The following is a 25672-nucleotide window of genomic DNA, read 5'->3' on the forward strand; positions in this document are numbered from 1 at the left end:
TACAACTCATTGCTAAGATGGGGAATGGGGAATGTGCGAGCCCAACATCAATAAATGAGAAAATGGGGAATGTGCGAGCCCAACATCAATAAATGAGAAATGAGGTTAGGCGCATGGAAAAACAAGAAGTCACTTTTAGTAATGATTTGTTGGTTATGAGGCATTAAGAGCTAGCAAATACCGATGACAACCAACATGTTTCCAATCCAGTCATACTTCATCATGGCTTTGCAAGCCCAAGTGAAATGCCAACACAACAATGCATGTGCCATCTCTAGCCTGGCCAAATGAGTCACCACCTCATCCCAAGGGATCTGAGGAATATTCCCATTATTTGAATTATAAATCCACCACCTCCAGACAAACCTGAGGGAAAAAAGGAGGGGGGGAAGCATTTAGCAACCACTCAATCATTAGTGGGGATCCTGGATTTCTCTTCCTGGAGGAGGAAGTTAATATGGTCTGGGAGTGATTTGTGACTCCTCCAACATCTCAGCCCTGAGAGGTTTAGGTCAATGGCTCCCATGGCATCCACCATGTGATTGCCTTCCCTGTAGATATGCATAACTCTGAATGAGTCAATCCCGGAGATGAGACTCAAGGTGTCCTTGATGGTTCCCTCAATTGTCCAATTAATCTTATTCTGCCCTTTGACAACATTAATGATGAGCATGTAGTCCCTCTCAATGTCCATAATTCTGATTCCCATGGATAGGGAAATGTGGATTCCCCAGGCTAAGGCCATCACTTCAGCCTGATTAGAGGAATGACCATTCAGGTTGCCCGCATAAGCAACAACGAGGCCCCCCCAGATGGGATCTGATCACCCCACCACCACCAGCTAGGTCCCCTGGTAGCCCCATCAAAATTGAGTTTAAAATTAGTAGCTAGGGGGAACCAGATCGTGCATTGTCTTAGAAGTCTCTTAGAGGAGTCAACAAGAGAGAATGAGGGGGGGCGGTTCCAGCATCTAGAAATTCCCCAATCCCAGATAGAGGGGGGATTGGACGCCATTTGAGTTTTAGAAACATAGATGTTCTCAAGAATCAGACTGAGGAACCAAGCAAACACCGTTTTCACAAAGGTCTCTTTGTCTCTGAATATCCTGTCATTATGTTCCTTCCTGATACACCAGCTAACATGGGGGGGATCTTCTTTCACAGTTGTTGGATAAGGGGGTTGGAAGAGGGGCCCCGAAACTCCTGACATAGATTTACCAAATTGTCATTCATAACCCAACTGATATTAAGTTTACTATAGACCATCCCCCAAAGTTCCCGAGTGAAGGCACAATGGAGGAAGAGATGGGCTAGACTTTCTTCATCATTTTTGCAGAGGATACATCTGTTAGGGAAATGAAAACCCCTCTTGACCAAGTTGTCTTGGGTCAAAATTTTGTTGAGGAGGGCAATCCACCAGAAGAAATTGACCTTGGGGAGGAGTTGGGGATTCTAGACCTCTTTCTAGATAGAGGAGACAACAAGTTCCTTGAGTAAGCTGGTGTAGGCAGTCCTGACAGAAAAGTCTCCAGAGGGGTCCCACTTCCAAATAAGTCTGTTGTCCCTAGGGAACAGGGGGAGGAATATACCAGCCAAAAGCTTCTAGAGCTCTCTAACAATAGGAAGGAGTAAGGGGAAGTCAACACAACAGTCCTCCAAGACCCTCCAAGTGCAATTACGGAAGTAGTCATTGACCCTTTCACTGAAGAAGCCTTTAGTGGTATCCTATAACCATCTCAGGAAGGGGGAAGAAGCAAGGGGCCTCTCCCATAACCAACAGTCTTCCCAAAAAAGAATGTTCCTGCCATTTCCAATAATCCACTTCAAACCATGAGATAAAGCGTCCCTGCAACTTAAGATGTTATTCCAGATTTTGGAACCCCTGGGAAGGTCCTCCTCTTTCAGGACAGAGGAAAACTCCGCATTACCCATGTACTTAGCCTTGATGATCCTACTCCAAGATCCATATCCTTGTTCAGAAGCTTCCAGGTAATTTTAGTCATAAGGGCCTTATTGAATCTTGAGATCTTACGAGTTCCCAAGCCACCCATGGCCTTAGGAAGACAAAATTTGTCCCAGCCCACCAAGGTGAGCCTCTTCTTTTCTTCCATTCTCATCCAAAGGAAAGTCTTTTGTATATTTTCCAACTTAGCAACCATAGCCACAGAAATCTTGAACATGGAGAGAAAGTACACGGGGATCCCTTGGAGGGAGGAGGAAAGCAATTGCAACTTCCCCGCACTACTCAAGAATCTACCTTTCCAGCCAGCCATCTTTTTCTACATTCTTTCAAGGATAGAGATCCAAAAGGAATTAGAGACATCCTTAACAGTCAGTGGGAGACCAAGATAGGTGCCAGGGAGGGAGGATTTTTTACAACCAACGATTCTGTAGACTTTATCATGGAGTTGGGCATTAATGTGAAAGAAGTAAATGCTGCTCTTATCATAGTTAATGTGTTGGCCAGAAGCCAAAGCATAGGCGTTAGGAAAGGATTTCCAAGCCTTAGCTCCCCAAGCAGAGGAGACACCAAAAAGGATCATATCATTAATAAACTATTGTAGAACATTGGGGGGCGTCGTAGAGGCAGGCTTGATACCCAACAAAGTACCCCTGCGAACCAAAGAGTTCAGGTTAGAGGCCAAAACTTTAGCAAGGATGATGAAAAGGTAGGGGGATAGAGGATCCCCTTGCCGCAACCCTCTAGAGGCCTTGAACTTCTCCAGGGGGTTCTCGTTTAGCAGCACAACATAGGTGATAGTAGAAGTGCGCTCCCCAATAAATTTGATAAGTTTGTCTCTAAACCCCATGAGAAATTTGAAGAGGAAGTTCCAATTGACCCTATCATAAGCCTTAGAGATGTCAAGCTTGAGAACCATCCCTACTTGATGATATTTATCCATGGAGTGAATAATCTCATGAGTAGAGATGGTTGCATCAAGAATCTGTCGGCTAGGAACAAAACCCTTCTAGGATGGGCTAATCAAAGGATCCAAAAAAGGTTTGAGCCCATTGACAAGAACTTTGCTGAAGATTTTATAAGTAGTGTTGCAGAGGCTGATGGGGCAGAATTCCTTGAGAGAAGATGCCTCCTAAGTTTTAGGAACAAGAGAAATGAAGGTGTGATTGAGTTTGTTGAGGAGCCTTCCTGATCTGAAAAAATCTCTAGTAGCCAAAACAACATCAGGGCCCACCACATCCCAGAAGTCTTGAAAAGTCGGGGGGAAACCATCAGGACCTGGGGCTTTGAAGGGGCCCATAGAAAAAACAACAGACTTGACTTCCTCCTCAGAGATAGGGGCCAAGATGAGGTTGTTATCTTCCACCGAGAGGGGTGGTGGGAGGCAGTTAAGAAGGCCCTCCCCCGCAGGGTCCCCCCGGTCGTCATGATCCTAAAATAAGGTTGCAAAGTAATTGGTAGTCATACACCCCAAACTGTCAACATCGTTGACTACCAGATTGTTGTCATCCATGAGGGAAGAGATGTGGTTCCTACGCCTATGGATAGAAGCAAATTTGTGGAAGAAAGTAGTATTTTTATTACCCTCTTTGAGCCATTGAACCCTGAATTTATGTTTCCAATATAGTTCCTCTTTGTGGGAATTTTCCTTCCATTTTTTGTGGAGGGCAGCCTCCTCCATATGGGTGGCTTCAAGGGAGTCACCTTGGTCAATATGCTCTTGGATAGCAGTCAATTTACTGTTGAGCTCCTTTTTTTGCTTGTAGATATCCCCGAAGGTGTATTTGTTCCAGCCCCAGACGTTTCTTTTGACCAAGTCGAGCTTCTGGGCAATCCTGAACATAGGAGTACCAGATATGTTGGTACTCCACCATCTTTTAATGCAATCCTTGAACTCAGGATGAGAGTTCCACATAATTTCATATCGAAAAGGATACTTCCTCCTAGCAGCATTAGTGGTATTCCATAGGAGCAGGGGGTTGTTGTCATAGACTGTTCTGAGGAGGGCAATGAGCTTCAAGGCTGGACCAATTCCCCAGTTACCCGAGATGAGAGATCTGTCAAGTCTGACCTGGATAAGATCCTTTCCCTTCTTAAGATTGGACCAAGTGAATTTTTGCCCCGATAGTTCCACATCCATTAACCCATTTAAGCCAATGAAGTCAGCTAGATCTGTCATGCTGTTAGAGTATTCAGGAAGGCCTCCCAACTTCTCAGAGGGAATCAAAGGGGAGTTGAAATCACCCGCAATCAGCTAGTGAGCATTAGCATCATTTTGTATTAGAGCAGTTATATCATTCCAGAGCATTAATCTACCAGATTGGACATTAGGGGTATAAACATTAACAAGGATGTAGGAGTCCATCGGGGAGGAGAGTTCAGAAACCAAAAGGTTGGTCGAGGAGGAGAGAAAACTACCAAAAAAATGGGAGGGGTCCCACATGGTGACCAAACCACCAGAGGCTCCAGTAGCCTCACTAATAACAAACTTAGCACCAAGCCAGATTTTCCCAGCCACCATGCAGAAGGATGACAAAGACATCTTAACTTCTTGGAGAAGGACCATAATTTTATTTTCAAAAATACATTTTTTAGAGCATATTGCTTTTGAGGGTTGTTCAAGCCCCTCATGTTCCAAGAGAGGACCTTCATTTCTTACCTTTTATGGTCATCTCCAAGGTCCTTTGCCTGCCATTGGCAATGTCCCTTGCTGCCTCCTTTTGTCTTGATAGTCTCTGTGACGACCGTCCCACTTTGAGATCTGTCCCCACGTCAGGCTTAACAGTCCTGGTCTTGCGTCTTTGAGTGATCCAATCCTCATCAACAAGGGTCATGCAACCACTAGATGATGCACTAGTGGCACTAGGAGAAGTTAAGCCCTAGTTCAGGGGGAGAGGCACCAATGGGGAGCGAGCTGTCTCTGGGATGAGAGAGGGGTCCCTCGCAATCTCACCATCTTCCAGTTGATCAATTAGAGAAACCAAGCTGGCCGTCGGGGACATGCATTGGACCATCCGAACCAGAATAGAGGCTTCCTCCATAATCTTTGCAGGAGATTGGAGAAGGTTCTTGATACTCTCAGCAAATGGATATTCTTCTATAACCGGGTCTTCAACAGCCAAGGGAGGCAGGTCTGAGCCAGGAGTAGGGGTGATAACAGACCCCACAACAAGGTCATGGTGAATACTAGGAGCATTTGGCACTGAGTCCTCCCCCAGGGCCGGACCCTTGAGCTTGAGGAGAGGGGGTGTTGGGGCCTTGCATTGAGAGATAACATTCCCGAATTTGCGACACTTCTAACAGAAGAGGGTAGCATTTTCATAAACCAAAGCTTGAGTCTAGCTGCCCAACTTGGATTTAAGGGTTATGAAGTTGGGGAGATTCTTGCTCACAGTAGCTTGGACACAAAAGCGAGCATAGACCAGGCGTGATTTGGATCTGGTGATTTCATCAACATCTACAAAGTGGCCAAATGAGTTCCCAATCCATTTGAAGATGGATTCGTCCCAGTATTCAAGGGGGAGCCCCAGGAGACGAACCCATACCAGCGCAGTTTTTTGCAAGTCAGCCGCAAGGTCAAAGCCAGCCTTCCAGCGATAGAGGGAGAGGTTATTATGACCATAGGACCAACAACCAGAGAGGACATGGGCGACATCTTCCTCGACAATGAATTTGAAGAGGAATAGGGCGCCAGGCATAACACTGACAGAAACACTCCCCTTCATGTTTCATTTGTCCTTGACCCATTTTCAGACCATTTCCATCATGGGGCGCAAGGAGAAGAACTTCCCCAACAGAGTGTTAGTCATGTTTTAAAAACTGCAGTCCAAGACAACGTCAAGAAGCTCAAAAGACATTCCCTCCTCAGATTGTGAGTAAACTGGGACAAAGTTGGGGTCCACAGTGTCCGAATTTTTGACCAGCGCGTTCTTCCATCCTTTGAGATTCGCGTTGCCAGTCGGAGGCTCTGAGGATAGAACAATCGACACGACAGGAAAAGGGTCACAATCTGAAACTACGCTCGTGTCTCGAGGGCTCTCCAAAGGAGAATCGTTAAACCGAGGCACCGTCGGAACAGAAGGAGGAACCACAGTGGGACCAACAGAAGATGTGGCAGATAGTGTCAGCAACGCAGGGTCCAGACTGGGGGCCGTGGGTGGTGGGGGGAGATCCCCACCAACAAACACCACCATGAATGACAAAGGTTTAAAATTTGAAATTTGCAGAGCGAGAATTTGCATGTTTTTTGCGTATGCAGTAACTGCTACTCTTTCATACTCACGCATGTTATTCCTTCACTATTAAAAATTTAAAATATTTTAATCAAAAGCTTCATCTAAAAATAGTTGTCTAAAAGTAAAACTGGGGTGTGGAAGATTGCTTCAATTATTGACTATATATGAAGAGCTTCCCTTAATCGGGTTCATCACACAATTGGATTTGAAGCTTCTGCATGGTTGATTTCTTCTCTTTTGCTCTTTGCATTGCACATATTTTGCAGATGGCAACATTGTTGTTTAATGACTTTGAAGTGCCACTGGTTGAATTGGAGGAAGTGGCAGCGGTTGAATTGGAGGAAGTAGAGCTGAAGAATAAAGTTACCCTTAAAAAACCAGTGAAGATTGAATTGATTTTGTTTGTGTCATTCATGATCACTTTATGTATCGCTATGCAGTTTGTAATCAACCATTACGACAAACACCCAGAGAAAAAAATTGCGTTTACCCTGTTTTCGAATGGATTTGTTGTGGGACTACCTGCTTTCATTGTATTTTTCATCTACCTTTTGAGGGAACCACCCTTCCCTACAAATAACCTTATTTTGTTCGGCAAGGCGCATTTTTGCATTTTAACGGTGATCTTCTTATTCAGTTTCCTTAGAGCAATTGATTTGATGATGTTGCCCCAACAAAAATGTATTGCAAATTGTGTGTCTACAGGGGTTGTGGTGATAGCATGTCTTGTTATTTTTGGTATCGTTTTAGTGCGCTAACTGTGTTGGTTATCTTCTTTTTGGTATTTCCAAGAGAACTTTCTCCTTAACATCAATGTCTACGATTTAATTCTAAAGAAAGTTTGTACTATAATATCAAATAAGTGGTTAGTGGGTAGACACAGTTGAGTTGTTTTACTCTAAACTTTAAATTTGTATTATTTGAATTTTAATTATTATGTTATTCTTGGTTATCATGTAATTTATTGATTTAATATTTTTGAAGTTATCAATATTATTTGAAATACATTCTTTTATTTTTTTATATAATAAAAATGTTTGTTATATAGATTTATATATCATTGTAATGAATTAATTAAGGACAGTTGTGGAAACATGTATGTTGAACAGTAAAAGTACTCTAGATTGATAATTTTTTGTATTTAAATTTTAGATTCAATATAAAAAGTATTATGTCTTGACTAATATGATATCTTTTCAGATAAATTGCAAATAAACTAAATTTAAACCTATAATTTATGTTCATTGTACCTTTCTAGCGGCCCAACGCTAACCGCATGAAATTCGAAGATCAAAACACTAGCAGCCTAAAACCCTAGCCCTGATATTCTAATAAGCCACCACATCATATATATCGTGCGACCATTGCGACTCTTGAAACCACTGGGTTTTGGAGAATTTACTCTGGATGCCTTTGTTTATACATTGAAAAGCATGCCATGTTTTGTTGAAATAATCACAGTGCAGAAGATGTCTCTAAATGTTTCTTCACTTTGAACTGACGGGCAATCTTGTTCCCAATTGCTTCTGATGCACTTTAAAATTTTGCATTATTATTGCAAGCCTTCAAAACTGGTAAGCTCTAGTGTGTTCTTTGTTTTCTAATTTTGGCCACTGTTTTTCTTGAAGTAAATGCCCTTCTATAGCATAGCCTGGATATTGAGTGGGATCCTTATATTTAGGGTTTTATCGCTGAAGTTTTAGATTATATGGATGGTTAGACGTTTTTAGCTATTATGTGGGTGTAAATGATGACATTTGAATAAACTCAGCGGTGGCTAATGCAAACTGCAGATGGGTCAGAATTTGATGCTCCTGATCCATCGTTCATGTCATTAGGGTTTCAGGTTTTGTTTGCGAGCTTATATGTTTTCTTCGTCTGTTATCTGTTTTGGATCTGTGAAATTAATTTATCCCATATGTTTAGGTAAGGGCGATGGTAAAATTGATGGTGTTAAGGTTGATTCTTTCTGAGATTACGTCTTAAATCCTCCTTACATCTATCTCTGCTTTTTTTTTTTTTTAATATATAGTTGTATGATATAGTTTTTGCTTTATTCTGGCCATCTCTCCGTGTTTTGATGTTTTCTCGTTGAGAGATTTCAAGTTTATTGGTTATAAATGTTTGTTAAAATCTTTATTCAGGCAAATGGCTAACCAATATGAGTAACATGTGTATAGAGAATCTAATTTAAGTAAACTTCCGTTATTTATACACCTGGAACTCACGACATCTATAGATAATTAGTATCTACCTTTAAAATATTGTTATACTTAGGTTTTTCTGGTTCTGGTTTAATTGCTCACTGCAGAGCATTAAAGGATTGATCAACCCCAAAAATTTACGCTCAACAGACCTGCCGTCACACATTAGTGTAGACTATCATAGCGGTTCTCACGGCCTTAATGAACATTATTATTCATGAATTGTTTGTGCAAGACAGCTTCTTGGTTGAAGTGTATTCACTTTCCCTTCAAGCACTTTATTATAACTTGCTATATAAATTCCAGTCACACTCACCTACCTTGATCACATGAACTGTTGGCTCTTTATGATTGGATACAATCCTTAATTATAAGGGTTTGGTACCCCCTTAAAATAAACGGTTTTCAATCATTACATGTTATCTGCAAGTGTAGCACTCTGTCAGAGTACTATTGGTGATTCTTACACTATTTTCTATCTTGCAAGATTAATTTTACAGCATCAGACTGCCAAGGGTAATCTTTGGTAGTTTCTACTTTTTGCATACACTTTGTAGATTGCACTTTTTGGATACACTTCGATATATTTTTTAGTTTACCTATATTGAAAGGGAAGCATCCTTTTATCTGTGTTCTTTGATCTTGGCCATATTATTAAGGCTAGTGGATTTTCTGGAGATCTTTATGTTTTTTCTTTCTGATTTTCAAGCAATTGAAAAGTTCTAAACTGTAAGCCAAGCCGTTGACTGTAATCTCATTGTGAAATCTGTAGCTTTGATTATTCAGGTCATAGCTGCCCTATGGCACAGCCGTAATGTGACAATTCAAGAATCAAATTCTTAGTAGGTTAAGATATCTTGTAGAGGGTGGGTAGAGATGGCATGTTGAAGTGATGCAGAGCTGGATCTATTCTAAATCAACATTTTAAACTTTAAAGTGAAATTGTTCCAGACGCATTTATATTGATAGGTACAGGAAAGCAGGTAGTAGATCTATTATAGGAGGTGTGCCCTCCTTGAGGCCAGATTACGTTGTGGCAATGAATACAGAGAGGGAAGCACAGGACACCTGTGGTGACTCTAATTGAGTTGATATTTCTTTGGGATTGTATGGAGTATTACTTATCCCGTTCTGGCCAACAATTACTTTTTGGGTCATGATTTAATTTTTTTTGTCTGAATTCAGTATTCACGGATCCTAGTGATTGGGGTGCATAAGCTATGTATAGTTCATTAAATGAGGAAATGAAACAGTATCTTAGGACACCTTCTTACATAGCCTCAGAGCTATGAATGAGAGATACTTGAATCTGATGATGAATGTTTTTCTATGATGAATTTGTCTTTTAGGTTATGATATGACTTTATGTTCAAATTCACAGATATGCTGGTCTTTGTAGGGTGTGCTTGTTTGGTTCATCAAATGAAGAAACAAAACATTATCTTAGGACACCACCTTACGCAGCCTCAAAACTGTGGATGAGAGATACTCGAGTCTGATGATGGATGCTTTCCTATGATGAATATGTCTTTTTAGGCTATGATATGACCTATGTTGGAATTCACAGATATGCCAGTGTTTGTAGAGTGTGCTTATTTGGTTCATCAAATGAAGAAACTGAACATTATCTTAGGACACCTTCTTACACAGCCTCAAAACTGTGGATGAGAGATGCTCGAATCTGATGATGAGGTTGGAATTTTAAACTTTGTGTAGGAATTCACAGATATACTAGATTTTGTAGGGTGCTTACAGATGGTTCATCAAATGAGGAAATGTAACACTATTTTAGGACACCTTCTTACGCAACCCTAAAGCTGTGGATGAGAGATACTAAAATCTAGTGGCAAACTTTTTTTTAATGTTGACTTTTCAATTTCAGGTGTAAATGTTACCAATTGCATTGAGATTGCAGGTTTCCTGTACTTATTCTTCAACTTCTCTGTCTCTTTATTTGAACAACAGTTAGCATGTTTAAATAGCTGGAATGTTTCAATTGGCTTTTTAATTAACTAAAGTCTGTTTATTTTAGCCTCAATTGATCTTGTGTCATTCCAGGGCCATGACAAAATCACCATTAAAATCTAGGTCTTAAATATTATATGGATCTATTAGCTATCTGTGCATAAAATTGCTGCCCTGATTTATCTCATTCAGTCCAAACTATAATAGGTATTTTGCATTACTGTTGTCCACAGATACTGTCTGATGATGCTCAGAAGTGTACCCCAATGAATTAGATAATACAATGTGGAACATGTGGCCAAATCTTTTTCACAAAATGAATTTGTAAAGTTTGGAAACAAGTAAATTGAACTTGTTTGGAATTTGTTTCCATTCTTTTTTGATTTAGAACTTTCTTGGGAAGCTTCATCAGCCACATTGGGAACATATATTTGTATCAGATTTGTCATTAGTCATTACTGTTTTTGGCCTTGTTTGATAGCCTGAGAAGTATGATCCCTGCTTAGAGAGAGTACTTGCTTTTATTTTCAACTCTTGCTATTTAGACAGGACTACACTGCAAAGGTGTGTTATTGGATTCAAATTGTGGGTGGTCGCTTTACAACTAGAGAAAAATTATGCTCCATGCATGTGCGATCATGTGCGATCATGTGCTTTGTGTTTTTGTCACGCTGGGGTTTTGTAGCTTTGTAACTGCTTATAGTCAAGTGTTTCTGATGGTATTCTCTTTGGCAAGACAGCTTCTTGGCTGAAGTGCATTCTCTCACTTCAGGCACTTATTTATAACTTGCTATATTAATTCTCGTTACACTCACCTACAGTGACCATGTGAACTGATAGCCCTTTATGACTGGATACACTTTCATTGCTGATAATTTAAAACTTTGCTGAATTGGCTGAAGTTCCATCTTCCATCACAGCAGGCACTTACCTACGTTTTATTAAACAAATCCCAGCTACACTCACATACAGTGACTATGTGAAGCATTGACCTTTTAGAATCGGTTTGAAGCAGAGATGTTTTCTTCACAGTGGTTGAGTAGTGTACATTTGCATTCATATTTTTTAAGCTGTGCTTAACAAGCACACTCGAAGCGTGTGGGGTCCATTCCATATGTTCTCTTCACTAGCACCTTGTTCTGTTTTCCTCAGCAGTCCCTTAACCAAACTCAAAACCGATCCTGCATGGCGAAAGTTTGGTGGATGCTAGCAAAGAGTTTGGTCACATAAAAGAAAGAGAGTCTCTCATGGAATGTTGTTATTGCAGTGGACAGAAGCCATGTGAAAATGCTCTGATAGACATGTATGCAAAGTGTGGAAGCACAGACAAGGGACGCGAAACAGTTTGATCGAATGCCTCAATGAAATGTGGTCTCATAGAATGCTATGATTCCAGGATATACACAAAATGGAATTTTTGGAAAAGCCTTCAAGAACTTTCGAGCAAATGCAATTGGCAGATGTAAAACCAGACTCCGCAACTTTTGTGAGCAGCTTCCTTTCCTGTGAAAATATAATCCCTTAAATGATTAAGGAAAGCAGAATTTTGTCAAATGCTGTATAGTTGCAATCACCCTGGTAGACATGTATCCAAAATGTGGAAGCATATACGGGGTTAGACAGGGGACAGGGGCGGTAACTGTGACAAAATGCTTAAAAAAAACGTGGTCTCATTGAATGCCATGATTCATATGATATGCAGAATGTAGGATTATAGACCGCAATGAATATTTCACTATTACTAATACTAGCTTCCCATATTTTTTATACTTGTGCAGGGAGTCATCACGGCAGAAAGAAAATTGTAAGATAATTATTTTTAAAAAAAAGTAGTGAAAAGAAATTGCAGCACTGCTGCAAGGGGCGAACAGCCTCCTTAGGAAGTTCGCCTCAGCTTTTGGGGCGATGAGGTTGCCTCCCCTTAAAGAGCCATGGACCCCATATGGCTGTTGCGTATGGAGGCGCAGGTATATTAGTCCAGACAACAATAAAAAATATATTTATTTTTACGCCGAAGGCGTCTCCTACTATGAGATGGACGAGCTCATATACGGAATCTGACGGTTCACATTCACTTAAAGGTATGTAAGACGATTCAAATGTTTGCAACCGTTGATCTCATTTTCCATCTGTTTTAAATTTCAGCCTGCCCATTTCGCACGGTAATGATTTAATAAGTACGAACATTTTAAATTGCAATGGACTGACTGACACCATGTCCAATGATTCGAGTTTTTCGTACCTACTTGTATGCAAGTGGTAAGAGCATTGACATGACAAACCGTACTACTCTATCTAATGAAAATCGTTTTGACATGACAAGCGTTGATTAGGTAGTGTTTAAGATGAAAATATTAATTTGTGAATCTTTTATATCCACCATGGGCCAGGTAGTTTCCATTCAATCCATATTATACATATCATTGCCATGATGCAAAATAACTCCACGATAACATTAACTTTTTATATTTTCAAACTTTGAAAACATATTTCTTTTTTTTTATATTAAAGATTGAGAATAAACAAAATACAATCAGTTGTAGACAGAGGAGGCTACGCCTCAACCATCAAAACCACTGAGGATCTGTGTTACATCACTAGAGAGTAGTCCGATATCAAAAAAGGAACAGTGCAAAAAGGGAAAGTCTAAGCACTACTGCAACATGTGATCGGAAGGATCGATCCAAGTGGTCCACCCTTGGGCCCCTTCCATCCAAACCACCTTCTTTCGGTCCTGGATCTGGGTTAGCATGGCAATGTGATCAGCCTCGGGCATCCTGTTACTGTTGATCTCTTTGTGCATTTTCTTTAGAGCCTCTTCAAAGGAAGATTGGTTTTTCGCGAGCCTCCTCCATTCGTAGCCATCCTTCATCTCATGTATGAACATAGTTGCGTGACCATCTTGTAGGAACCAGAGGAACTTATGCCTTTCGACATTCATAACGAAGGAGACCTACGAGGCAATTTAAAAAAAAATGAGTCTATGAAGAGACTCAGTAAGACACCTACCATTGCCATTAAACTTGTCCTCATTTCGCATCTTCCAAATGAACCAAAGGATATAAGAAGATAAGATAAACCAGAATAAATTAGCATCCTTTTTTAGCCCATCAATATAACTAGAAATAATGTTAAGGGTATCACCATGATTAGGAATGCAAAAACCAAACATTAACCAAACCTCCCTGGCGAAGGAGCAGTCAAAAAGAATGTGTCTGCTGGTCTCAGGTAATCTGCAAATGGAACACATATCAGTATTGAGAGGGTTTCTCCTTAATGGGAGTTTGTCAATAATAAGCTACCATTTAAAGCATTGTATTTTAGGGTGAATCGAGCTTTTCCATAGACGAGTAAAGCATTTATACTAGGAGTTGTCAGGCAAATCCAAGTACCACAGAGTGTTAACATGTTTAATAATAGAGTCATCATTGGAGACCAGGTCATAGATGGCGCGACATTTGGTATTGGGAAGGAGAGAGCCATCTTTCCATTTGAGGGTCAGTAATCGATGGGAGTCCAGATTAGTACTAGAAGGTAGGGCAAGAGCAGCACAGGGTTTCTTTATCATATGGTAAGTTCTTTTTTGGGTGGGAGAGAGATTGTGGGCAACGTCGAGCTCTTCCCAACTGATTAGGAGACCACTCTCAAATAAGTGCTCAAAGATCCTGATGTCGGATTTGGCCCAAAGTTTGGCCGAGCAGCCTTGAGCGAGGGCTAAAGGTTTACTAGCATTAAAGAGATTCCACCAAATCGACCTTTCCCCATGAATGGTGCCATTGCTGCTAACACTAGGGCTGTCAATAAGATGTCTAATATGCTCCCAGGCCTTCCAAATGGATTTAAAAATATATGAGCCTTGCACGGAAACAAGAAAACAACCTGCCACCAGATTAGCCAAGGGAAGGGCTTTCCATGACTTAGCATTCTTAGGGATGCCTCTCTCAATATTGTTTCTAATCAGGACTTTCCAGGGCTCCATGCCATCTAAGGCATGAAATATCCATTTCGCAGCAAGGGCAATACCTTGGATCTTGAGATCCTTTAGCCCAAGGCCACCCATTTTTTTAGTCATGTGACACCATTTCCACTTAACCGCATGCATTTTTCTCCCACCTTTGCCATCATACCAAAGGTATTGCCTTATGGCTTTTTGGATATCAAGGATTTGGTAGTTATTGAACATCTAGGCGGAGGAGTAGTAGACACTATATGAGGAGAGGATTTTCTGACAGATCCTACCAGCAAGTGAGAGGAATCTATTATCCCACATATGCAGTTTTTTGTCAATCTTATTCTTTATCCATTGCGACATCTCTTTAAGAGAGGGAGAAACAGAGAAAGGGATGCCAAGGTATCGGACAATTTTGTTGGGGCCTCCCCACTGAAACCCACAAGGAATAAGCCAGTTTGGGGGTTTCTCTTTCCAACCAAGGAGAGTAGATTTGGCAAGGGAGATTTTAGCTCTAGACATGATACCAAAGGTTTTAAGCTTTTGAACAAGGTTGTCAATATTCTGGGGTGAAAGTTCAAGGAAAAGGGCAGTATCATCCGCAAACTGGATGTTGAGGAGGTTGGAGTCATCAGGGAGCTTAATTCCTTTGGCACAGGGGGATAGAGAATTGTCTTTGAGAAGATAGTACAGAGCATCTGACGCAATGACAAATAGAGCGGGTGCAAGCAGACAACCTTGCTTGATGGATCTACTAAGTTGAAAGTTCTGGGATAAGGATCCATTGACTTCAATTTGAGCCGAGGCATCCTGGAGAAGGACCTTAACATATTTGCAGAAGTTAATCGGAAACCCAAAGGCTTGTACCATCATGATGACAAAGTCCCATTCCACACGGTCATATGCTTTTTCAAAATCCAGTAGGAACATAGCAATGTCTTGGTTAGAGGCTCTAGCCCAATCCATGGCTTACTAGCTCGTAATGAGGTTTTCAAGGATATATCTGCCCTTGACAAAGCCTGTTTGGGTGGGGTAGATGAATTTAGGGAGGAGCTTTTCAAGTCGAAGGGCAATAACCTTAGCCAAAATTTTGTAGGAGACATTGAGGAGGGTGATAGGCCTCCAGTTCTTGATTAAGGCCCTATCCCCATCCTTGGGTATCAATTTGATGGTCCCCTTGTTAATGTTAGCACCAAGGGTGCCACTGTCAAAAGCTTCAGAGTAAACACCATGTAGGTCAATGGCAATCCATTCTAGATTGGCCTTGTAGAATTCAATAGGGAGGTCATCTGGGCTCGACGCTTTGTCAGATTTCAGGGAGTTGATAGCAGCAGTGATTTCTTCAACAAATACCCTTTGGTTGAGGAGAATGGAGTCCTCAAGGGAGATCCTAGTGGGGATCATGGTTTTGCACTTGTCTCTAATGTCCTTAGCCTTGGCATTGTCTTCAGAGGTGAAGAAGTTTTTGTAGAATAGTTCAAAAGCATCTTTGATACTGGGGAGGTCAATAATTTTTCTATTATCGATGATCAACCTATCAATCTTTTCCTTGGATTGTTTGTGCTTAAGTAGGTTAAAGAAGAATTTGGAGCCCTTGTCCCCAAATTGTAGGCAGTGGGTGCGAGCCTTCACCATAGCCCCACAAATTTTAACTTGCTGGTGTTTTCTAAGAGCTTCTCTAGCAAGCACAACATGAGCAACCTTCTGAGCGCAAGTAGAGTTGTTTTGGATATTGAGTTCTGAGGATAGGAGCTGGCTAATGAGTGTTTTTTCAGCAAATCTGAAGTCTTTTGCCTTTTTTTTGCCCTATAGTCTGTAGGGTTTTTTTGCCAAGAATTCACATTAAAGTTCCATCTATCAATATGAGAGGGGAGGAGTTTGTTTCGACAGTTGAGGAGTCTAATGAGATGCATGGCGATCAAAACATCCTGATCCTCGAGGAGGGAGGTGTTAAGCATAAATTTACAGGATTTGTTGACTTGGGTAGTCATAATATTTCTAACATTAATAAGAGCCATAACATGGTGATGGTCGGACAGGGACGTAGGCCAAATAGAAACAGGCCTACCTTGGGCATCAGGGGAGAAGGAAAAACTCTCTTTATTAGCATAGAATCGGTCCAGCCTGGAGTAGATTCCACTCTCCCCCTTTTGTTAGTTACACCAGGTATGCCAGAGGTCGAGGGGGGAATGTCCAAGCTCCTCTAATGGATCAAACATAGATTTCTTATTTATTTTAAGTGTGATATATATATATATATATATATATATATATATATATATATATATATATATCATCTTAATTTTATATTTAATTTTGTTTGAATTTTTTATATTTAATTTATTATTATATTAAATAAATAACATAGAGTAAATATAATATGTAAGCAATAAATTATATTAGTTTTAAATTTTATTAATTATTATATTATAATATATACATAATTGATTTTGAATATATATTGTATAAAAAGTTAATTAATATTATTATTTGTCTTCTTATTAAAAATATTATTATTTGTCTTACTAAAAATTTAATTATTTGAACAAATTTTTATTTTGAATTTTGATTTTGATTTATATAATAATTTTAAGATTGAAATTAAAATAAAATCTTTATTATTTAATCAGTTTTCAAATAAAAAGTTTGTTGTTTTTTATTAATTTATTTTATTCATTATTTTTGTTAATATTTGAATTTATTGATGTAATTTTTACATTTTGTTTAATTTATTAATTTTTTTAGATTTAAGTTTAGAATTAATTTTAATTATTAATGAAATTACAAATAACAAGTAAAAATAACTAGAATTATGTTAATTTATAATTATTTGTTTAACGAAATTTTTATTTATTGTAAAATAATTATATAAGACTAGCTTAGATATTTTAAATATATCTATTTATTTGATTTTAATAATAATATAATTTAACTTTTTTGTTTAATTATTTATTAACTTAACAAATTTAAAATTTATTATTATCTCTCCCTTGCTCCCTCCCTATCCCCCTATTTATCTATCTATCTCTACACCTTCCTCCCTTTCTCTTCCCATATACCTTTATCTATCTCTTTCTCAAATCCAACATATCTCTATATTTCTTTCTTTCTCCATTCCTCTCTTTATCTCCCTCAAATTCTCTCTATCACTCCCCCTATCTGTCCCTCTCTCCATCTCTATTTATCTACCTCTAAACTTTTGTCTCTTCGTCTCTCTCTACCCCCACTACCTCTCTTAATATCTTACTGGATCTCCTTATCTCGTACATTTCCCCCTATCTCTTCCTCTCCTTCTCCCTCCATATCATCCACTCTTCCTCTTTATCTCTATATTGCTATCTCACTATCTTTATCTCTCATGATACCTCTCTTTATCTCTCTCTATTTCTTCCCCACTTCCTATCTCTCCCTATCTTCATCTTTTCCCATCTATCTCTAAACATGTCTCTCCCTCTCTATCCATTCATCTCTTTCCCTCTTCCTATACCTCTATATCTATATCTCTTTGCCCCTCTATGTCTATTTCTCCATAATTCTTCTTCTATCTATACCTCTATTTTTATATCATTATATATACATCTCTATCTACCCCTATTCACAATGTATGCAACTAATAAACCAAAAAATGTCCTAATTGACCATTGCTAGTTTAATTAACGTCGACATTCTACAAATGCAGCCATTTCATTAAATAAATAACTGCGAAATCTTTAACCTATATAACGTGTTTTTTTAATCAAAATTAGATTTTTACCAATCTTATGTTATAGTTTTAAATTTAATGAGAATGGATATTTCTCGGATTTTTTGGATGGCGATCGCGTGGGAGTGCAGGCGAGCTAGGGCACTTGAGCCCTATCTTGCAGTCTGTTTTTTCTGTGCGCTGGGTGTTTGCTTGCTCGCGGGGGGTCAAGGGGACCAGGTTGCCATTGGGTTTTCTTCTGTGGGTGCTGTGTTTTTCTTCCTCCGGTGTTGCGTTGAGGACAGATTTTGCGAACTCCAAAAGGGGTTTTTTCTCTTCAACCTTAGCGTCCTCTGGTCTGTGCATGGTGCATGCTTGGGGAGGCGCATTCTTTTTCCTTTTATTGCTGCTTCTTGTGTCGGTGCGCCCGTTCTGGGCTCTTATTTTGGCTTTGGCCTGGTGAGCGGGGGGCTGCAAGAGCCTTCATACTGGTGTTATAAATGGATGCCCACGTGTCTTTAGATATGGCAGGTATTGATTCTGCTTCAGCTGGGGTGAATGCTAATATTCCTCCTCAACATTCTTTTGGTTCGGGTGGGGTTCAAAATGGTGCCCTTAAACTACATAAGGTTAATGGATGCTTGGAGAGGACTCAAGAACGTCCAGTTTTAGTAGTGCAATCAGAATCGGTGGCTGAAGATATTGAATACTATTGCAACCATGTTTTGATTTGCAAGTTGCTGGGGATGAGGGTTTCTCCCGCATTTCTTGATAATTGGATTCGTAAGACATGGAACCCGGAAGGTGGCTTTGATATTCTAATGGCCGCAAATAACTTCTTTATGGTAGATTTCTCGTGTATCTGACCGAAACAGGGCTTTTGAAGGTGGTCCGTATTTCTATAATCAGGTGGGTCTTTTCATCAAACCCTAGCATGTTGGCTTTAATTTGGCAGAGGAATTACCTTCTAGAGTCCCAGTTTGGGTTCGTCTGCCTCGGCTAAGAAGACCTATTGGTCCTTCTCAACAGACTCTGAATAAGCGCATTTTTTCTTATGCTAGGGTTTGTGTTGAAATTGATTTGAGTAAGCCGTTACCAGATTCTATTGATATGACTGTTGGATCCTGCTCTTGGACTCAACCGTTAGACTATGAGATGCTACCATTCAGGTGTTGAGTATGTCATGAGTATGGACATCTCCAACGGAGGTGTCCCCGTGCTTCAGGTGTTTTTGGTACAAGTAATGCCTCTTCTCAGCCCTCTTTGAATGCAGATAAGGATAAAGCTCCTATGCAGGGAGGGGGGGCTGATAAAGAGGGATTTATCCCAGTTAAGACTAGGAATCGTAATCGAGGCCAAAAGAGATCATTTAAAGATAGGCAAGAGGAAGAGACTCTCAACAGATTTGAGGCTCTTGAGGATTTAGTTCAAGAGGAGGGTTTTCAAGAAGTCCTACAGAGATCAGGGAATTCTTTAGTGGAGGAGGTGCCTGGAGTTCAGTCTTCTGGGCCTCCAAATTTGACTCAGATTGGAGTACAGGGTGCTCAGATAGCTACTGTTGAATCTTCTCCAGACCTTGCTTTGGCTACGACTGATTTGGTGTTGGAGGCATCTGGTGGGCCTGCAAACATTGGTGGAGTTCTCCCTGTGATGCAAGATGCTTCTGATCTAGGTAAACAGAAGACTCACCCCCCTGGTTTAGGTCTGCATCAAAAGATTCTCAAGAAAAGAGGCTCTTGAGAAATCTCTTAAGATGAGTAGAAAGAAGGATCAGGAAAAAGTCAAGCTAATTGGTGAGACGTTGGTAGAGTCAGGTTCGGTGAAGACTATTGATTCTCACTTCTCTCAGCGTCTTCGATGATTGTGCTCTCTTGGAATGTGCGGGGTATGAATAGCATCCCTAGACAAAAGGCTATTCGGGATTTGATTTGGTCGCATTCTCCTGATGTGGTTTTCTTATAGGAAACTAAGTTGTCTGTTGATAGTATGTTGGCGGTTGCTTCTAGGATTTGGGGTCGAGGTTAGTGCCAATGTGTTGGGGCGTTTGGTAATTCTGGGGGGGTGGCTTGTTTGTGGGACCCACGCAGAGTTAGACCTATTTGGTGGTTCTCTTGCAGAGGTTCAATTTCTTGTGTTGCTTCTCATCTTGAGTCAGGGGAGAGAGTTCTCTTCTCGAACTTGTATGCACCGACTGACCTTCAGGGTAAGGTTCTGTTGTGGGATCATGTGCGATATGTGAGGTCTCTGGATCCTTACCTTCCTTGGATCCTGGCTGGAGATCTTAATGCTGTCACTTCTTTAGAGGAGAAGCGGGGTGGTAATGTCCGTCTGGATTCTGCTTCGACACTCTTGAAGGATAATATTGCTCTCTTGAACTTGGTTGACATCAAGCCGAGTAATGGGTTATTTACCCGGAGTAATAGAAGATGTGGAGAAGCAGCTATTTCTGAAAGATTAGATAGATTCCTGGTTTCCAGTTTTTGGATGGGGGATAGGTGGGTGACTAGCTCTGAGATTTTGGATGACAGGGGTTCTGATCATTGGCCTATCAAACTTTCTGCTACTTTACCCCAACAAGGTATAAACCAGTCTTTTAAGTTTCAGCTTATGTGGCTCAGGGATGAGTCTCTTCATGACTTAGTTCTTGGATGGTGGAGTTTTGGGAAACCGGCTCATGGGACTGCTATGTACTCCTTCTCGAAGCAACTCCAGTTTGTGAAGTATAAGTTGAAGTGTTGGAATAGGCAGCACTTTGGTAATCTCTTCCAAGAAAAGAAAAATGCTCAGTCTCAGTTGGATTCAATTACCCGACAGATTCGGGACCAAGGTTTCACGGAGGAGCTTGGTGTGCTTGAAGCGGCTGCGGTGAAGGTTGTGGAAGAATGGAACTTAAGGGAGGAGATCTTTTGGAAACAAAAATCCAGAATTGAGTGGCTCCAAGCTGGAGACAGGAATACTTCCTTCTTCCACAACTCTGTGAAGGACAGCAAGCAAGGTAATGTTATCTGCTCTTTAGTGTCGGAGAATGGTGAGACTTTTTTGTCTTCCGCTTCTATTTCTGCTGAGTCTTCCCGTTTCTTCTCTGCGTTGCTATCTGAGGATTCCCCTCCTACGGAGGTGGATGAAGCTTTGATCCTGGGTAGCATACCGAATTTGGTTACTAGAGAAATGAATGAATCTTTGCTTCGTCCTATCCCTTTATCTGAGCATGAGGCAGTTGTTTTTTAGATGAAAAGAGGAAAAGCCCCAGGGCCTGACGGGTTTCCAGCTGAATTCTTCCAGGAGTTTTGGGAAGTGATTAAATTGGACCTTCTGGCGGTTGTTCAAGAATCTCTTTTGAACAAACAAATGTTGAGATCTATGAATGCTACTTTTTTGACCCTCATACCAAAGAAGGTGGGAGCTAATACTTTGGATAATTTTAGGCCCATTGCTTTGTGTAATGTGGTGTATAAAATTATCACAAAGCTGATTGCTGAGCGGTTGAAACCTTGGTTAGGTAGACTAATCTCAGAAGAACAAGGGGGTTTTGTTGCTGGTAGACAAATTTTAGATGGTGTCATTATTGCTGCCGAGACCATTCATTCTATGGCGGGCTCTAAAGAGAAAGCCATGTTCATCAAGTTGGACATGGCTAAAGCTTACGATCGTGTTAAATGGGCCTTCTTGTTCAAGCTTCTGGAAGCTTTTGGTTTTGCTGGTGATTGGATTGAGTGGGTCAAGAGTTGTGTCACTTCTTCTTCCTTCTCTGTGTTGGTTAATGGTGAACCCTCTGAGTTGTTCAAGGCTTCTAGGGGGCTTAGACAAGGAGATCCCTTGTCTCCCTATTTGTTTATTTTGCTTGCGGAAGGCCTTGGGAGGTTTATAAGATCTCGCGTGGAGTGTGGCTTGATACAGGGGTGGAGCTGGGGAAATAACATTCCCTCTCAGTCTCATCTGCAGTTTGTAGACGATACTGCTCTCATGGGTCGTGCCAAGATTGAGGAAGCTGTCAGATGGCGTAGCACTCTAGACTGTTACTTGGCTGCTTCAGGTCAACGAATCAATGAAGGGAAGTCCTTTATTTATTTCTTTAATACTTCGAAGATTATTCAAAGGAGGATCGCTGGTATTCTCCGTTTCCAGATTGGTACTCTTCCTTTTGTTTATCTTGGCATCCCGCTTGCAGTTCGCTCGCTTCCTAAATTGTTTTGGAAGGGGATTTTAGACAAGTTTCGCAATCTGGTCAATCATTGGACTTGCAGGTGGCTCTCTTCTGCTGGTAGAGTGACTCTGCTAAAGTCTGTGGTTCAAGCTCTTCCTATATACAGAGGCTTTGTCCTCTCGACACCATCTAGTTTTATCAAAGATTTTGAAAAATTGTCTAGGCAATTCCTTTGGACAGGCAACCTTCTTCATAGAAAGTGGAGCTTGGTTAAATGGGATGTCATCTGTAGACCGAAGCAGGTAGGCGGGTTGGGGCTTCGCAGGACTGACTTGAATGGGCAAGCTCTAGCTGCGAAACTTTACTGGCGGTGGTGCTCTCAGCAAAACCAATTGTGGGCAAGAATCCTTACCTCAAAGTATCTTGGTGAGGTCGAGAGTGCTGATGTGGCCCGCTTTAGCTTAGAAGGGAAGGGTTCTATGATTTGGTGCACTCTTAAAAGGGGTGCCAAGTTGGTCAAGCAGGGGTTGTTCTGGATTTGTAATGAGGGTAAGGAAGCTCTTTTTTGGCATGATTCTTGGGATGGATATCCTCCCATTTTGGCTTCTCATCCTCATTTGCAAAATTTGTGTCAACTCTTCACTGATGCTGGTTTTTGTCACGTAGCTGATTTTAAATCTCTTCAAACATTGGGGCAGGCTACTGTTTTCAGGTGGAAGGACCCAAGGGAATGGCCTCCTGATGGCATAGTTGAGGACCGTCAAGAGCTTGCTGGGATTTTGTCTAGACGTGCTTGTAGTTCCCTTTCTGGACGTGATGTGTTGGCTTGGGACTTTGATCCAAAAGGAAGATTCTCTGTTGCTTCAGGTTATGCAGTCTTTGATAAGCAGTTGGTTGGGAGTACTGAGATCTCTTGGTGGAAGAAGGTTTGGAATAAGTTTGCATGGCCTAAGTGCAATTTCTTCTCTTGGTTAGTGGTGCAAGGAAAATGTCTTACCTGGGAGAATCTTTGTAAGCGTGGCTTCTAGGGACCTTCTATGTGTGTTATGTGTGCTGGACATGAAGAGTGTATTTCTCATCTTTTCTTTCAGTGCTCCTTTGCGAAAGCCATTTGGCACTTTTGGTGGAATCTGTGGCATATGCCGTGTAGACATGTTTTTTCTTTGAAGGAATTCTGGGAATGTCAAGGGTCTCCTTCGGTTAGGACTTCTTTTCTTTTAATTGCTTGGGTTATTGGCCCTAGTCTGATAATTTGGCATATTTGGTTGGAACGCAATCGAAGAATCTTTTTGGATAGAAAGCTGCAGATTGGTCAGTTATGGTTGAGAATTTTGGGGGGTCTTTAGGAAACTTTGACAGCTAAGTGCGATTTGTCTGTTCCTGTGGATCCTGGTGATTTTGGAGTTGCTAGTGCGTTGGGGCTATCCCTAGGGGGAAAAGGAATTGTGAGGATTGTTCGCCATAGGCGCGGGAGGGAGAAGGTTAGTCGGGCTGGTCACTGGTGTCCCCCTGCTCTAGGAGAGTTGAAAATTAATATTGATGGCTCTTCTAGAGGAAATCCTGGGCATGTTGGTGTTGGTGGCATTGGTAGAGATGGCTCTGGAGTGGTGGTGTTTTTTTTCTCTATTTATAGAGGTCAGCATACTAATAACCTCATGGAGGCCACTGCCATTCTTCTGGCTTTGGAACGGGCTTGTGCTCTGGGATGGAGAAAGATTGTTTGTGAATCGGATTCTTAGGTTGTTATTGACCTTTTAAATAGGAGGCGGTTTGAGGAGGTGAATTGGCAGTTGGCGGTGGTGGTCAAGCAAATTGTTGCTTTGGGCACTACCTTAGAATCTGTTGTCTTTTGTCATGTCCCTCGAGAGTGGAATATGGTGGCTGATGGCTTGGCTAGGTGGGCTTCTGAGCAGATGGGGACTTGGAATGTGGCGGAGTGGGACAATCTCCTTGAAGATTTGGCTGTGGTTCTTGAAGATTTGGTTATGGAAGATATGAGGTGCTTCTTAGGTGTATCTTAATTTGGGGTTGCTTTGTTGCTTTTGTTGGGAGTTTTCTTCCCCTTTGTAATGCTTTGCTGATTCAATAAATTTTTACCCTCTTTTTTAAAAAAAATAAAATAAAAATTTAATGAGAATGAATGCACAACTTTTACTATAGTTTTATCTTTTTATTAATATTAGTGGGGTTTCTGGGTTAAAAGAAAAATAAAAAATTGTTCTTTAAAATGTTATTTTTATAAATAGTAATTTAAATTAATTTATAATTTTGTAGACATGGAATTTTTTTTTAATAATTATAATAAAAATTTAATAAAAAAACAATAAAATAATAATAATACATAATATCAAATTAACTTGTAATATATTTTTGTTATTTTATATATATAATTATTAAGTCTATTTTTTACATAAGAAACAATAAATAAATTAAATTAATTGTATATAAAAAGATATTTATATTTAAATAGAATTAATTCAAATTAAACTACAATTTTGTACAAAAAAAATAAAAAAAAGAACACAAGAAATATAAAAAAAGTATGGTAAAAAGTTATATAAAATATTTTCTAGAATACATATAAGTTAAATGCATCTTGAGATCTAATTTATACGAAGAAAATATAAATTTAGGAAAAATATTTTTAAAAATTATATGGTTTAGTTCGCTAATATATGATTTTATTAATGGTAAATAAAGTTTTAAGGTGTATTTGTATATCTTCTATATGTTTTAACCACCATTACTACACCAAAATACTATTCTATTCAAACCACCACCACTCACCAGGGTGTACATTACTATCAATGTACAACAACTTGTGGTTATTCGCCACTTTCGCCATTATCGGACTTCCTCTTGAACCCTTTAACCTATTACTTTACTAATATTAACAAAACCTTAGTCTTTACAAAATTGTAGACCATTCACCAAAAAACTTCATCAAGCAACCCATTTTGACACTGATCACCTAGGGCAATGGCTACGCACCGGACAAAACGGCCCGCCCATACCATGCCTTCCCATCCCCACACCCCATGCCATCACCGTCCACTCAAACGGTCCCATCAAAATGTTTTTAATTTTTATCACTTGGAACGAAGATGCCTCGTGTTGCCTCGATTGTTGTGCGGGCTACTCGATTGTTTTTTATTTGTTCATTTTTATATGAAGTTTTTTTATATGTTTATATTATTATTTTATTTGTTTTTTTAATATGAATTTTTAAATGTGTATATCATGTATTATTTAATATTTCTTTGATAAATATGATATAGAATTTTTATTTTCTTATTGTTATATAAATATGCATAATTTTTTTATTTAATTATATATATATATATTTATTGTTATAATATTATTTATTTAATAGATTTATTAAATTATAATGTGTAAATTTTAAGGAAACTTATTAAAGAAACAATTTTAAAACTTACTTTAACTTATAATATTACTACAAAAATTTACTTAAAATTATAATGCTTAAATTTTAAGTAAGTCTAAAAAATTAATTTTAAGTAAATTTTTATAGTA

At 39.8% G+C, this 25672-nt stretch overlaps 1 long non-coding RNA gene and 2 other non-coding genes across 3 annotated transcripts; all 3 read left to right on the forward strand.

The window, feature by feature from the left end:
- Positions 1-7461: 7461 nt before the first annotated feature.
- Positions 7462-9711, forward strand: LOC131033096 (uncharacterized). The gene is made up of 2 exons (XR_009103562.2): positions 7462-7768; positions 8506-9711. It is a non-coding gene; the product is annotated as an uncharacterized LOC131033096 (long non-coding RNA).
- LOC131033105 (small nucleolar RNA snoR31/Z110/Z27) lies at positions 9627-9718 on the forward strand. The gene has a single exon (XR_009103565.1). It is a non-coding gene; the product is annotated as a small nucleolar RNA snoR31/Z110/Z27 (small nucleolar RNA).
- A 280-nt stretch (positions 9719-9998) lies between these two features.
- LOC131033104 (small nucleolar RNA snoR31/Z110/Z27) lies at positions 9999-10090 on the forward strand. Its single transcript, XR_009103564.1, has one exon. It is a non-coding gene; the product is annotated as a small nucleolar RNA snoR31/Z110/Z27 (small nucleolar RNA).
- Positions 10091-25672: the final 15582 nt, after the last annotated feature.

Source organism: Cryptomeria japonica, chromosome 10, assembly GCF_030272615.1.
Source record: "Cryptomeria japonica chromosome 10, Sugi_1.0, whole genome shotgun sequence".
NCBI lineage: Eukaryota > Viridiplantae > Streptophyta > Pinopsida > Cupressales > Cupressaceae > Cryptomeria > Cryptomeria japonica.